Source organism: Hoplias malabaricus, chromosome 16, assembly GCF_029633855.1.
Source record: "Hoplias malabaricus isolate fHopMal1 chromosome 16, fHopMal1.hap1, whole genome shotgun sequence".
NCBI classification, from domain to species: domain Eukaryota; kingdom Metazoa; phylum Chordata; class Actinopteri; order Characiformes; family Erythrinidae; genus Hoplias; species Hoplias malabaricus.
The window spans coordinates 16,516,854-16,533,193 of record NC_089815.1 but is presented as its reverse complement, the minus strand read 5'-3'; the positions used below and the strand labels follow the sequence as shown (position 1 = coordinate 16,533,193).

The 16,340-nt window shown below is 40.2% G+C and overlaps 1 protein-coding gene across 3 annotated transcripts in view; it reads left to right on the top strand.

Moving 5' to 3' along the window:
• Positions 1–16,340, top strand: part of nfia (nuclear factor I/A) — a 179,356-nt gene that overhangs the window by 99,043 nt on the left and 63,973 nt on the right. The gene's annotated exons all lie outside the window — the stretch shown is intronic.

The following is a 16,340-nucleotide window of genomic DNA, read 5'->3' as shown; positions in this document are numbered from 1 at the left end:
GTGTTAATTAAAATCTGTAAGCTGAAATTAATTAATGAATAAGCTTTAACTACATGGTGGAAGCGTCCCGGCAGAGCTGAACTACACTGTGACCCGTGCTGCATTGTAAACTCTGCCTACCTTCTGCTGCTAAATCTGCAATGCCCAAAAACAAGCATCGGGACCAGAGAGCATCCCCATAATGAACTCATGAGTAGTGGAAGCAGGTTTTTCCAGCTTTTTCAGCTTTTTATTCGCTGGCAGTGATTGGAGACCCAGGCAACCTGAGCACATTGCAGTGAGTACAGCTATAATCTGTGGAATGTGTGTGTGTGTGGGGTGGGGGTGGGGGAGGTGGAGAAGGGGGGACGAAGGAGAAGAGAAATGAGGGAGGGTGCAGAGAGAGAGGTTTGGGCCCGTGTGCTGTAACAGGTAGTGCCAGGCCGGAGGGCCCAGGTACGCCCACTGAAAGACTAATTGATTACTGCGGTAACCGCTGGGTGATAAATAGTCTGATGCATTGCCTTCCTCCAGAGGCTTTGGCCCAAAGGCCGGCTGAGGATATTCTGGTAAAGTGGTGAGGCAACCGCAGGGGAGGGAGGGAGCAAGCTTTAGAGTGTGAGCGAGAGAGCAAGAGACATTGGAGAGGAACAGAGCTGACATTGAGATGTTGTTTGTGCTGGTTTGTAACCCTGGCTGAGTGTATGTGCATGTGTTGGTGTGTCTGTGTAATCCGTACAGCTGAAGATCTAGCTATTCATTCATTCATTCATTCATTCATTCATTCATTCATTGTCTGTAACCGCTTATCCACTTGGAGGGTTGCGGAGGGTCCGGAGCCTACCCGAAATGTAGCCACGAATTCAAATACATAAATTTGATAAAACTAAAATGGTCCACTCACTGAGGACTGACATTGGTTTACATGTGCTTTTGATTTGGCACTCTTTCTGACCATGTAATGTATTTTCCCAAATATATTAACTATAAAAATAGTGTGTTCAGAGAGCGAATTAAGACAAAAGTTTAATATTCCGATTAAATGCTTTAAGATATGGATAAAATCTGCGTTTATCCTATGTATTTATATGCATTATGCATTTAAACAAGATTGCATTTATACTAAAGTGTGTTATTGTAGTCATGACAAATAATATGAGGAAAACAGATTTATGAACTATTGATCTTGGTCTAAATTTGGTCAAACCTAATGTTACAACAGGTCAATTATGGCATAATTTATCCCAGTTAGGCAGGATATTCATAGAATGTGTTTTGAACACTGTATTGTTTAGCCAAGGATTGATGTTTTGATAACACTTAAGCAATGATATACTGCTCAACCCTACTGTGCTGTAATGTTTTTTTTCTAGCCCTTATTTCAGCATTCCAGTGATCTGTATCTGATATTCGAAGGAGAGTGGCAAATGGATGGAAGTTCAACATCAGTTGCATTTTAGTATATTAATATTTTATCAGATGGGAAGTGTAGATATTAGCGCCTTTTATATATATATATATATATATATATATATATATATATGGAACGTATGATCTCATCCCCTGTATTAATACAAGAGTGCATATGTGTGTCTATATATATATATATATATATATATATATATACATTATGACCACTTCCTTTTTTCTGCACTCACTCTCCATTCGCTCAGACCATACAGGAACACAGGAGTTCTATAATTACTGATTATAGCCCACCTGCTACTTTGCATACATACAATGTTTGTCCCATCTCACCCTGTTCTTAAATGGTCAGGACCCCCACACTTCTGTGTCTGATCCACTCATACCAATGCAGCACTGACTGTCACTGCAGCGCTGAGAAGGATCCACTACTCATATAATATATGCTGTGTGGGGAGATAAAGCAGAGATTCTCAAAATCAACATGATATAACTCCTGAGGAAGGCACTCTGGTAAAATCACATGTACCTACAAAAATGTGTTAATGGCATTAAAAAACTTGAAAGTTGAACTGTTTAAAAGTGTATAGTGTTAATGCTTTATTAACATGTTCATTTGACACATAGAAACACAATAATAATATTTTAATATATAATAATGAGTCTCATATGTATTACATTGTCCTAAAGGTAAATAGGGTACACTGAGCTTTTGTGTAAAACATTTCACAAGATAACTCTATTTGTTCGATTCTGGTGTTTTTCTTTATTTATCCTAAAGGTCAAAGTATTTTCTCCTGAAAATATACAAAAACACACACACACACATAATCGTCTCTCTAGTGTGCTTGTGCAGGGCCAGTATTATCAGGGCCAGACATCCTGAGTGACTCTGGCACAGTCAACTGATTGCTTCTAGTCTAAAAGAGAGGGAGTTTTACGCAGAGAAATGCTTCACAGAGAGGGAGAGTGTGTGTGTGTGTGTATGTGAGAAAGAGAGAGGGGGGGGGGGGGGGATAGGCTAGTGTAAAGCAAGGGGAAGAGCCGGGTTCAGGCAGTGGCCGAGAATGGTGCCCAGAAACCCGAAGCTGCTCTGCTGCAGCTTCCCTCTCAATTTCCCCCAGCACAGATCGATATGCTGCTCAATGGGCTGGGCTGACATTGTCCACAGCTCAACAAGCATAGCCAGCCAATACACACATATTTGTACATCTGTGAGTTCATTCTCTCACTCTGACATTTACAATTAAATTACTGTGGCTGTTGTAATGTTAGTCAGCATGAATCCATGGCCTTTTTACAGTAAATTGAGATTTATTGCTGTTTCATGCAACTAATTAGATTGATTAGCCTTAAGGCTAATGGAGTACTGTTGGATGGCTTTTTTATTTATTAAAATACATGTTTGAAAATTACATATCAAATTTGAACATTTGTGGAAAGTATTTACATTTTCATTTATTATTTGCTTTGTTTTTCAATGATTATTGTCAGCTTCTTTTTGGAAGTCATTGCTTATTATTTTTGTGCTATTTTTGCTGCATTTGCCCCAAGGCCTGGTTGGGTAGAGTGTAAAGATCCACTAGTGGAGGGCAGCATAGAGCCATTGGAGAGTGTGTGTGGTCAGGGCAGAGCTCCAGATGAGCTCGTGAGCAACACACACACACACACACACACATTCGGTAACCTGAGAGACGGCACTCCCTAACGGCCCCATCGATCCTTCCACACCAAGCCCACTATTCTGTCTCTTTTTCTGCCTAGCCTACCCCAGATCCCTTTTACTGTTCACTCACTGCAGCACTGCTTCATTAGGAAATGCTTTAAATGTGGCAACCTGTAATTTAGGGACAGTTTGTTTATGGTTGTTTGTCAGAAACAATGTACAACAAACTTCAGTCATAAGTGTGAAAAGAAGCACCAGTTAGTTTGAGTTAGTGACTAGCAGCTGCAAATGAATATAGCATGGACAGGTTTTCTTTGTTTGTCTGATTGAGACTGTTGTATATTTCAAACTAGGAATCTGAAGCAGAAGTTTTGTAATATTGCATTGTGTGTTGATATGTACCTACACTGAGCACCTGTCTTTGTGTGGCGAGTTTTCAGTCCCATCTGCCAAGCATCAGCATATAGGTTTTCAGCCCAATTTTAGTGTCCTGCAACATTAAAAGTACAGTGAAATGTCCAATGTGACAACTGATTTTTTTTTCCCCCTTGCCAAATTTGTTTATCTTACTGAGACCGTGTTATGGATCCCGTAATTTTTTCAAATGCACAGATAAATGCACACAGTCTTAGAATATGTCTCCCCTGGATCCCATTTTCCTGTGCCTCATACAGACCTTAACTGCATACAGGAAGGTCTTATAGACGGGTATGGAGCCCTCATGCCCTCCCTCAGCCCATGGGAGGTGCACACACAGGAAGCCCATTGTCTGGGCCTGAGGAATCTCACTCCGCTAACGTTCGCTACTTATCAATGAGTGAGGGCGGTAGAGCCAGGCTCTGAGTAGGCACTTTGCCCCTCCGAGGGGCTGATATTGACTCCCTGCTCTGGCATTCTTCTGAGGATCATAGCAAGCTTGCTAGACTGCACATGGCAGAGGAGACGGGGCACAAGGTGGTCCATAGAGAGCAGAGAGTGAATGGGACCGAGGATTTAGGAACGCATTGCTTGCGCACTATTGTGATTTTTCATTATTGACTATGATCAAAATGTTCTTATGTTCAATGTTCTTACACATTTCTCAGTTTTAAGATCAAAGAAATGACATACATCTAATTTATATTCATCCTTCTTAAGTATATACAAACATGCATACTCGGGGGTGTAAGTAGGGGTGGATAGTAGTTCAATATCAATATATAAATCAGCTGTAAACGATACAAAAATTGACAACATGCACCCTAATTCCTAGTTGTGGTAATTGGCAGTTTCAGGAACACATTTTTAGAGATATTGATATACTGATTCAGACGTCATATTTGATTTAGCCATTTTTAAATGCTTGTATGTAGTATGTGGAACTGTGTATATTGTATTCAAAGTTGTTGATTAAAATTGCTGGTAATGTACCATTTGACAAAAAAATTATATATATATATATATATATATATATATATATATATTTTTTTTTTTTTTTGTCAAATATACACACACACACATACATACATATTAAAATCAGATATTGATTTTGATACTGAAGAAGGAAAAGAGAAAAGGGTGGGAAGTGTGGTTAAAATAATAAAAAAAGAAAAACTCCCAACATCAGTAATGCCATCCATTACGGTTCTATAATTATGGTAAGTGAGACAGAACTGAATCAATACAGCAATTCATCAATTGCATTCCCAAACTATTTCAGTCTGGCTTATGTCACGCTGATTCCAATGGTGTCCTTCAATAGCACAGTATCCCAGCCCGCACGTCAAGGTTCCACTCATCCTAATCCACTTTCCGGAGACGTCCATTATTTCTCTGTGCTCTCCTGTAATGTTAATCATGCTTTCGTTAATTGATCCGCCGCCGCTGCTGGAATTGCCTTGGCTGAGCGCTTCCTGGAGCATCTTAACACAACAACAGACATTGTAAATGGAGCTTTGTCTCCAAATCTGGACAGGGGGTTCACACAGTCCACATTTTTCTACACACGCACGCATGCACACACACACACACACACACACACACACACACACACACACACACAGACACAGACACACAGTCTATTCTTGCAACGGAAAACCTGTCAGACAGAAGTTGTAATATAAAGAGTATTGTGAAATACTATATAGACTGAGATCTCTGAATGTTTTGTCTGCCAAGTGGGCCGAAACACAACCTCTTTCTCACCCATGCTTAATGAGTTGAAGCAGAAGCAGAATTGTTTTTGTCAAATTCTGAACACTGTTAAGTACTGACAGTATCTTGTAATTTTTTTTAAAAAGTTTGTTTTTAAGTGTATTATTTTATAAGTGAATTACATACGTGGTTTGACATACTTTTCACAAGTATTCACATGGAGTTTTTAGGGGAAAAACGGAAAAAAAAATAAATTTGTAAAAAAGAATAATAATAATTATATATATATTATTTGTAGGTCCGCTGATTTAGAATAAGGATAGGAGGATACGAATTTATGCTCATTATTCATTTTTCTGAAATGGTGAATTATGGTAATAAAATTTTGGTAAATAAGGTTATAAGCAAGTAGTATTTGTATATATCTTTTTCAATATAATGTAGGTCCTTTGTGTAGATCCAATTTAGCAATAATCTCTTAGTTGCTTTAAATGTATTCATAATCAATCTTGAAAAATGTCATATTTTTATAAATGTTGGTAAATGCCATGTTTGTTTTCTCCACTCTGCCAATTTTTTGCTAATTTGTGGAGCCTATTGTTGGAAAAAATGGTGGCATCCAGGATGGCAGCCGCCGAAAGGAGGGAGAGGGCATTTTAAAATGGTTTCCAAAGCATTTAAGATGGCTGCCAAAGTATGAGGTAAAGGGGGGTGGGGCTTATATTAATTATAAATAGTAATATCAATGTCTTTATATTATTACTCAATTAACCCAATCAGTCTTACAAAAAGAATGGTCAGGTGTTGTGGCTATACTTGGAGCTAGTATTTTTCGCTCTGTCTTTCTTCATATCAAAACGTTGTTGAACTTGGCAGAAAACTTCTTGGCAGCGGCAGCTTCTGTGTCATCCAACAATGGGAGCAGCTAACGTGATTCTCTCTCAGTATAGCCGTGCCTGGCAGGACGATTTAACAGCTATGCTTGGGATAAGCTTGAGAGGCAGAGAGAAAAAGGAGGAGAATGAAGACAAAAAGACAGCGAGAATGACTACGTTTTAAATAGGGGTATTGGCACTGGAAACATCTCTTTTCAAACTCGAGCCCTTCTGTTTTCTTTTTATTGAAGTTTTTTGTTTGGTAATTATCGTAACTATTTGTTTGAATTGTCAGTAGAAGAAAATGCTTTAAATGGCTAATCTGAATGATGCTTTTGCTAGTGAAATTTTCATTGTTTTATTGTGTTGCTCTCGAGAAGTGGTTGATCCAAAATGGTGGCTGACTGGGGAGCACAAAATGGAGGCAGTGGGGAGGAGCTATGGTGAGGGAGGCCAGAGCGACGATAGCAATCGATTATGCCTATATGATGCATAGCATTAGAAATAAATTCACCCCACAAAATATAATTTATGGGGATTCATATGAGTTAGATAAAATGATCATTTTATCATTGTGTTTCTGTCTTTATATAATGTGCACAAAACAATTTATTCATTTAATTTTTGACACTGTTTGACTGAAAAATAAGTATAAAGCATTTTGCACCATTTTTGTTCCTTTGCTGATTAGGCCACATGTAAGAGTGCTGCCAGGGTTGAAATGACAGACCTAGAGCTTTGGCTGGCATCAGCCTGGATCCTCTAACACTCTCGGGTAGACGCCAGGGACTTGGACCGAGTTGCCGTTCACAACTGAGCATTTGTCCAACGGCTTTTTCCTCGCTTGCCACTCAAAATGCACGCTTTGCTGTTCAGATTTACAGCACATTTTTTAACCAACAGTTAACCACACTGACTGCATTCCCTTCAAACAGAAGAGAGAATTTTATTGTAGGTTGTACTATGTGCCATAATTAATTTTTTTTATTTTTGTCTGGAGAAAATAGTTTATTTAAGTGTTATTGAATGCTGTGGTTATTTATGCTTTCCATGAAATTATAAATTAGAGAATGTCACGTAGAGTGGCATAGTGGCATTGATCAGCTGCATTTTTGAAATTGGTGTGTATCCTTTCAGTGTATTAGATAGATTGTGACCCATCAATATAAAATGTAAAAATCAATTTTAAGGCATTTTACGTTTTTATGTATTCCCAAAGTTTACAATGGATTTTGAGTAAGCATTTTAACAACTTTTTTTCTTTTATAATTATTTTAGGGTTTTATATTAAAAATATAATACATTTTAAAATCCTCTGTATTTTTTTTACTAAAATGTCTATGATGAAAGCTTTTAGGATTTTGTGTTTGTATTTGCATAATGCAAAGATAGAGATAAAAAGCTGTATTTTTTTTTTTATTTAAACATTAAACAGTGAAAACAATTCTGTTTTTCTTAAGAGTACTAAAGGTGCATGGTGCCTTTCTATATGGATATACATGCGTCTCTGGACGTGTGTTTTTGTGATAGTTTATTGAGCTCTGGTGGCCGTTGCCACTGGTCAGTGTTTCAGGGCTGCAGGAGATGTTTCTGCTCAGTGTGAAGCTGCTGCTGGTGGGAAAGAATCAGGCCGGGGAGCATGACACTGTCAGTGCTTTCGCCCACCTTGGCAAGTGCTCTCCAGTCTGTTTTAGATTGCAGCCAAAAAGCAAATAGAAAATTTGTTCATTTTGTGTGTGTGTGTGTGTGTGTGTGTGTGTTTGTAGAGAGAGTTGGCTGCCAAAGTGAATCGCCCTGTCTTTTTTTTTTTTCCTGATGTCGTACTGCCAAGATCATGGAGACTTTCTATTTTGATTTTGTTAGAAGAAACGTAGAGGCTTGCCCACAGAGCCATGTGCGTGGTGTCTGTGACTAGCCACTCAGGGCTCCCTCCATGCCAGGTGCAAATGCTATTCCGTTGTTTATTTTTCAAGGCAGATTTGTTTATCTCACAGGCCCCGGAGCGACTAGTTTATGTGTAAAGTACAGAGTTTGTGTTCCAGATTAGATCGGGCTTGCGGAAGGGCATATTATTTCATTTTCTGTGTAATAGTGCCTCGCTTTTCATTCCTCTCCCATAGTTTCTTCCCCGAATAATTCCAGATTTGACTTTTATTGCGGTTCTGGCTTTGCTTCGGGTGTGGATCGGTCCTCTGTAGACTAAATTAAACAGGGGTGTTCTGAAGGCCTATCTAAAAGTTAAACACTTCAGGACTGAGTAATTTGTTTCAAAGTTGTATGTATTTATTAAAATTAATTAAAATAATTTATTAAAATATAACATCTTTTGTCATTGCTTTGTGGGCTCATGTGTCAGCCCTAGTGTTTCAAGGGCCAATGTTTCAATATTGCGATAATGCCTTCATACAATATATTGTGCTGCCTTATTGGAAGGTGTAAGAGTGTTGTAAATGTAGGATTGTTACCTGGCTCCAGGCACTGGCTGTGGTGGAGACAGGTGTGTCCATGCTCCTGACAGCATTGAATCCCCAGCATGCACCTCTCTGCTCCCCCTTTGCAGCTGCAGCCTGTCAGCTGGGCTTGGAGAAAGTGGTGAATTACAGCACACACACATGCGCACACACACACACACACACACACACACACACACACACACAAGCACACACACTCTCTCGACTCTGCTGCATTCTTCCTGCCGTGTCACAAGGGGAGGGTCTCATGGTACTCACTGAGATTAGATCTCTGGCAAATGACAATCAAACTGACAACACTTTTTTTATTATTCAATAGAGTATCCTCAGACACAGTGCTTCTCCAGCAGGAAATCAAGGCTGACAGAGGTCAAACATGGGCATTTTTCTCCCCTCACAGCACATCCAGATCCAACATGGGGAAAAACAATACCCACAGTTCTTTCTGTGTTATTCTATTAGACCGTCTGGGACATGTTCAATATTCCATTTTTTCATTGTTATATTTTCCACTGTTAAAATACCTATTCCTTCGCTTCTCCATAATAGTTTCTCCTAAACAAGACCAGCCAGGAGGTTTTCTGCTGTGGTTAGTTACAATGAGGTTTGTTTCTCAATAATATACTTTTTGAAGATTATCCAAAGACAAATGCAAAAAATCCTAAGGAAAAAAGTGCTTTTTTTTTGCACTTTTGTTGCACAAGGTCTTACTTTTTGACATTGCAGTGTTCTTGTGTTACAGTTCTAACTCACCACTGGAAGACTGATGGATTTCAGTATTTGAAATGATTGATTGTGGTCTTTTTTTTGTTGCACATATTCCCCTCTACCTCTTGAAAGAAACCACGTTCACACAGACACTTGACCCATTCTCGATCTTTCTATTTCTCCACATAAGGGCTAGGAGAGGTCGGAGTACACATTAGATCCCTGACAGGCTCAACTTTTTTCTCACAGCCCAGCTATTTAGAGAGAGAGAGAGAGAGGGAGAGGGAGAGAGAGAGAGTAAATTGAAAGCGGCCCTAGGGCTGTATATTTCACCATATCCCAGGGGAATGCTGGGATCCAGCTTTTCACTCTGCCTTCCTGGGAAAAGGCCAAGAACTTTTCCCTCCTCCTCGGCCTGCTCTTCCTGTCTCTTCCTAGAAACTGTTGCTCATATCAGGGGAGTTTGCTCCTCACAGCAGTCTACAGCAAATCCCAGTATCACTTACCAGCAGAGAGTAAAAGAGCTAAAACTTTTCCCGTAAAAGAGCTGTGACCATGAGGCACCTTGGTTCACCTTGCTCACTTTATATCTCCAGACTATCAGAAGCTGTTTACCAACTCTTAACCTTGTTAGCAGTTAATCTCATTTTATTTACACCTCTAAGCATCAATGATGTATCTTTGTATAATGAGCAGCTAATTGTCTTGTTCTCCTTTTATTAATTTTTTTGCTCCAAATGCGAATCCAGTGTTTCCATGTGGGTAAATTTTATACTTTTAGCATCTAACGCCAAACCTGTCACACAGCCTACTACAGTATATATTTAAAATAACCATAGAGCCTCTGAGTTGCCAGAGTAGGGCCTAAATGTTATGTCTGCCTGTGCAGTATTGTGGCTTTGGGTTTTCTTTGGCTCATATCTTTTATCCAGACTTGTCGGATAGTGATATCTCACTCCACAGAACCCAGAACCCAGGGGGGACATGTATACAAGGCGGTTAGGAATGTCCCACCATTGTCTCCCAGTAACGGTAGCGCGACAATGCTGGAACCTACTTATGTACTTTCTGCAGGAGAGCTCCCTGATTTACAAGTTCTTGCTGAAAAGGAGCATGGCATTCTAAAACCTAAGTTTCTTTTAATTATTGTTTATTGATAGCCTTTATTGTTCCAGGGTCCGGCTGAGTTTTGCGGTGGCTGACATTTGCAGGGGGAATAGCACAAGTTGCTCTGACAAAAAGAATAATTGAGACTTTGAATGGTATTTTGCTGTTTCTTGCAAGATGGAAATAGACGGTTTATTGGACCGCAGTGGGCCTATAATGTCATCGCTGAGAGACCACAGAAAGGAATTCACATATTTTTTTGTAAATACTGACCTCACTATTCTAGCTTTGTCTTTTTTTGCAACAGAGCATTCTCAGACTTCATGTGGACTGTGCAGACAGCACTGCTTTATTAACACTTAGAAGTTAATGTTAAAACCAATGATAACAGAAGGGTGGCCTGATGTATATTTTTCACTCATAATTCATTAAAACAAAAAGTACATGTTTCAAACTCGGTTTACCACAGAGTAGAATAGAGATAACATTTAATCCATCACATTTTTGTTTTGTTTAACTGATTGCTTCACATAGCAAAAAACTGTTAATATGTAAATAAGTAAAAGTAAGCATGTTATTCATTGTGTAACTCAAAAAATAAGCAGTTGCATAACTACAAACATATGTCAAAACTAGTTCAGTTTCTAGTGTAATTGTTTTACTTTGGTTTGTATCTGAGCAATGATGAGCTGAAAATGTAAGTCCTTCTCATTCTCAGCCCTCCAGAAATGCAGCTCAGGATGTGATGTTGTGTGAGACAGAGAATGCACTGGACCTGCGTTTGGCTGATCTATAGAGGAGAGGCAGAAGGGTTCTGTCTAAACACTGGCCCTTATTAAATATGGCGTGACGCAGAAGCAGGAGGGGCAGAGGTCAAGGTTACTCAAACACTGGACAGAGGCACAAGTTAACGGAAACAAACGCTGAGAGCACAGCACTCTCAACACTCCACAAAACACACACAAACACACACACACTCACACAAAACCCCCCAGCTCAGCCCATCGATGAGTGAGGCTCTGATACAGCGGGTGATGAAGTGTGTGTACAGTAGAGAACGCAGACATGAGAAAAACAGGCATGCTAGAAGACACAAGCTGAAAGATTTCAGACTGGAAGGCTCATCTTTTCAGCTTGGGAGATTTTTGCCTTTGTTTGTTTGTTTCTTTCTTTCTTTCTTTCTTTCTTTTTTTGTTTTATTGCTTTCTCAATTTTGTGTCCTAGTCTTATATTTAATTTATTCATTCATTCATTATCTGTAACCGCTTATCCAGTTCAGGGTCACGGTGGGTCCGGAGCCTACCCGAAATCATTGGGCACAAGGCGGGAATACGCCCTGGAGGGGGCGCCAGTCCTTCACAGGGCAACACACACTCACACATTCATTCACACACTCACACTTACGGACACTTTTGAGTCGCCAATCCACCTACCAACGTGTGTATTTGGACCATGGGAGGAAACAGGAGCACCTGGAGGAAACCCACGCGGACACAGGGAGAACACATCAAACTCTACCTTGTAGGCCTGAACCCACAACCTTCAGATTCCTGGAGCTGTGACTGCGACTCTACCTGCTGCACCATCGTGCCACTCGTGTTATATTTCAGTTTTTTTTGGTAATTATGAATTACTCAAAATTATTATTGTCATGTTTTTTTGTGGGTAAGGTGGCATGGTGGTGGAGCAGGGTAGTATTACTCTCACACAGCTCCAGGGTCCTGGGTTGTGGTTTTGAATCCTGCTTCAGCTGACTGTTTGTGAGGAGTTTGGTGTGTCCTCCCCATGTCTGCCTGGGTTTCCTCTGGATGACCCGGTTTCCTCCCACGGTCCAAAAACACACATTGCTAAGGCTCAAAATGCCCATAGGTGTGTGTGAATGTGTGAGTGTGTGTTACCCTGCAAAGGACTGGCGCCCCCTTTAGGGTGTGTTCCTGCTTTGCACCCAGTGATCCCGGGTAGGCTCCGGACCCACCGCAACCCCGAACCGGATAAGAGGTTACAAACAATGAATGAATCAGTGAATTAATGTTATTTTTTGGTCAATATCATGATTTTTAAACAGGGTTAATCCTTGACTTAGTAATTATTGTAATCAACTAACTTTTTACACAACTGAATGGCAGTTTTATCTTTATTATCTTGTTATCATAATAGATCAAAGCCAAAATTACAAATGAAAATGACATTACATTTACCGCCCAGCCCTGCAATTGTTATGGTGCTAACATGTAGTCTGTGTAGTTACCAGAAAGAGCTTTCCACTGCAGTTTTGAAGTGTTAACAGATAATTTCTAACTAAAGTTGCCTTCAAGGGTTTTGTTTTGTATTTTGTTTCCCACACCCATTGAGAAGTTGTGGAGTTTTAAAAAATGTTATTATTTGTCTTTAAGTCATAATTACACTACCTCAGTTCTTCTTCCCTTTAGTGGAACTCTAAAGGAATGCCTTAGTTTCTGATAGCACCACAACATCCCTTTCTTTTGTAACGACCGGCAGTGAGAAAAATAAAAAAGTAAAAGAAAAAAATCCGAGAGACGATACTTGTGAAAACAATACTCCAATCCCTGAAGCTTCACCTTCCATTGATGGTCCAGAAAGGGCCGTTTGTATTTCTAAATTAAGTTTCTGCCTCCTTTTATTGGGCTGCATGTTCCTGAGGCCGCCGCGTAAAAGGCCTTTTGAAAGTAGGGTTTTAACACACAATTGGATTACAGCAAAGCACTTGGTGAGAACGCGACGGACTGAAGCAGAGGACCTGCAAGAGGTACAGATGGTTTAGTGCATGCATAATCAAACAGGCCAGGCTGTGTGTGTGTGCACACCAAGGTCCCCCAAACCCCCACAGTCTGGCCTCAGAGGCTAAGAGAGAGACAGGGGGTCTGAGAGCAGCAAGCCAGGGGCTATAACACCCCTCCAGCCTGGCCTGCCGGCAGCGGCCCTAATGATCTAATTAGAGAATCAACCCGTTGACTAATTCAGCAAGCATCAACACATCATATCAGTACCGCACTCACTTACAAGCTGGTGCACCGGGCCTGTCCTCTGGTGAGGAGCTTGTTGCTGAGACTGGAATGAAACAGGAATAGCAAACACACGTACATCGTTCTGTAATAAGTGCCAGAGCAGAGAAGTCACATCTTAGTTTTGGATAGCTATGATTTTACCATTTTACATTACTCCAGAAGAAAAATCTAAACTTTCATTCTCCATCTGGTTAGGAATGTCACTGATGTCCAATTGGCGGTTAATAGGCGCATGTCACATGTTTGATCTCCCCAACTGACAGGAAAGATTTGGGTGAAGGAACAATGGCTGAGATGTTAGACACACAAACAAATGCAGAGCCACAGTTACTTTGTGCAGATGTGCAATGATGTGAGCAGTGGGCGGAAAAAAGCTTCTAAGAGAAGCACTACTATTTGGATGGGACACTGGAGCAGAAATATGAGCCTACACTGACCATTCCACATCAGCTAGAATACAGTCCACTTCCATTGAGATGATTGGGAGTGATGTTTGTGTTCCAGAGCGAATCATCCAACACCTTACTTCACTAATGCCCTTGAGGTTGAATGCAATCAAATACTTACAGCAGTAGTCCACCACCCAGAATGAAAACACAAACAAAGTGTGTTTTCATTCTACTGTAAAGTCACAATACTTTTCTTTTTAAAGACTATGACAATATCAGAACTCTTTTTAAGATCACATCAATCTAGAATGTTTAAAACATGGCTTGCTTACAACTTTATAAACTCAATGACTACAAGACACTATTGACTGTAGATCAGTGAGTGATATCTGGTAAATGTAATAAGTATCGAAGCCAATGCTAATGCAGTATACTTGATCAGTTCATCAATATTTGCAAACTTATTAATATTGGCAGTTGATATTTTATGCATTAAATACACAAACACAATATAGAAATAGCTGCATGTGTACATAAACATCTCACTTCAGAAATTACAATTCACTTAATGTATAATAATTCATTTTACCGTTTTGACAGAGAAGTTACAAGATTTGGGATCTTCAGGGTATTAACTTTTAAGTTCATTCTCACTTATTAGTTCTTGTTGATTATGGAATCATCTACTGCTCCATTCATTACTTTTTTGGTAGAATATTGGCATCAATTTTTAGAATCCATGTCAGATGTGTAATTTACAGCTATGCTATTTTTATATTATAGGAAACATTCATGCAATGCTTATGCAGATGTTAGGAACTGCATTTTGGGAATACTTTATAGCTGTCAAGTCAATCAACGCATCGGTGGCAGGTACTTTCTGATGGTATTACATAGCACGCTCAGTTTGAGCCTTATCCCCTGCACCCATGCCCAGTAATGAACCATGCTCCCAGACTCAATGTAGAAAAACACTTGGAGTCCCAAATGAGCTTATTCCAGGTTTCCCTTTTCTTCTCCCACACCCGGTCTACATCCTCCTCCTTTTAGGCTTTGGTGTGAGAACAAATTTAGAAATAGACAGGGACTATCCTTCCTCTGTGTTTCACCCTGGAGCAGAAAGAGTGGCTTGTTATGCACTTGTATAGTTGGGGGAGTGGGGGGGTTAGGCACCGTGAACAGGCCTGTTTGTGCATCTATTTAGTCATTTGTTGTTTAGTGTCTTTTTTTATGTTTATTTCAAGCGTGAGGGTTTTTTTTTTATTCTCTCGGCCTCTCCGAGGGCCCTCGACGGGGGGTAAATGCAGATGTGACACACTGAGTCTGGGTCTCACGTCTCATTTGCATTTTTAATTAGCGATGGGTTCGGAGTGTGAGAGCACTTGGTTTGCGGAGGGCAGCCGGAGAGACTGTGTGAAAGTATAGCCCCGTGCGCGCACACACCCAGCGGCCGGCCCCTGCCCCCTTGCCTCCAACTTGCCGCTTTCACGTATCTCTGGGCTGTTGCTGGGGGGACGGCGGCTTTTTTGTGTGTTCGCCCCGCTCTCCAGATTGCCTTTGTTTTAAGCTGTTGATGCAGACGGCAGCGCCGAGCTGAATGCAAACAAGTCCCTAAATTGTTTACTTTGTCTGGGAGGAGATGGACGAGATGGCCTAACTTTTCTTTCCCTCCCCCTACTTTTTTGTGTGGTGTCTGTTCTTATGTTACACTACTTTTTTCACTTTAGAAGCATTCCCCTCCTTAAAAAAAATCACTTGTGTTTTTAAAATCACGCATATTGGCGCCTTTTCATTTTGTAAATTCTATGGCATTGATTTGAGGATAATGGGGCCATTGAATGTCTTTGCAAAGTCAGATTGGCTTTTCTGGTGGTGTTTGTGTATACAGATTTTTCTCGGCGTATTAGGAATAAAACATTGAACCAAGTTGAACTTCAAATTTTATTCCTTGGTCACTCCTAGAACTTGCTGTTTTTGCCTTAAAAAATACAAACCCATACTTTTTAACAGCAGTTGTTTTTGTAGTAGTTTGTAGTATGGATGAATTAAATTCTGTTCACATTTTCGCCAGCCTTTTCTCTGATGGGCCTCTACACTCTGAGTCACAGCAGACCGCTCTCTTTGAGTGGATATCTGTAATATTTCTCTCCCACGGACAATTTTATCTGCAGTGTGAGATCAATACTCGCCCCTGCATCTAAATCATGCACAGGGAATGGGTTGGGGGGGGGGGGGTGATTTTTTTTTTTTTTTTTGGCTGCAGTAAAAACCTTTAAACAGACAGCGCTGGATCTTGAGAAAGTCTCTGTAATGTCTCTTTGCTTATCCTTGCTATTGCAGCTAATGGTGCTGTTAACCAGCACTTGTTGGGAGAAATTTCTCCCATCAAATTTATAGGGTTTTTTTTTTTTTTTTTTTTTTCTTTTTCTTTTCTTTTTTTTTTTTTTTTTTTTACAAGAGATGCAGCACGTCCAGGTCTGGAGGGTTTTCCATCCAGGCTTATTTCCATAAGTGCTACGACTGCCAGTAGCTCTCTCTCTCTCTCTTGCTCTCTCTCTCTC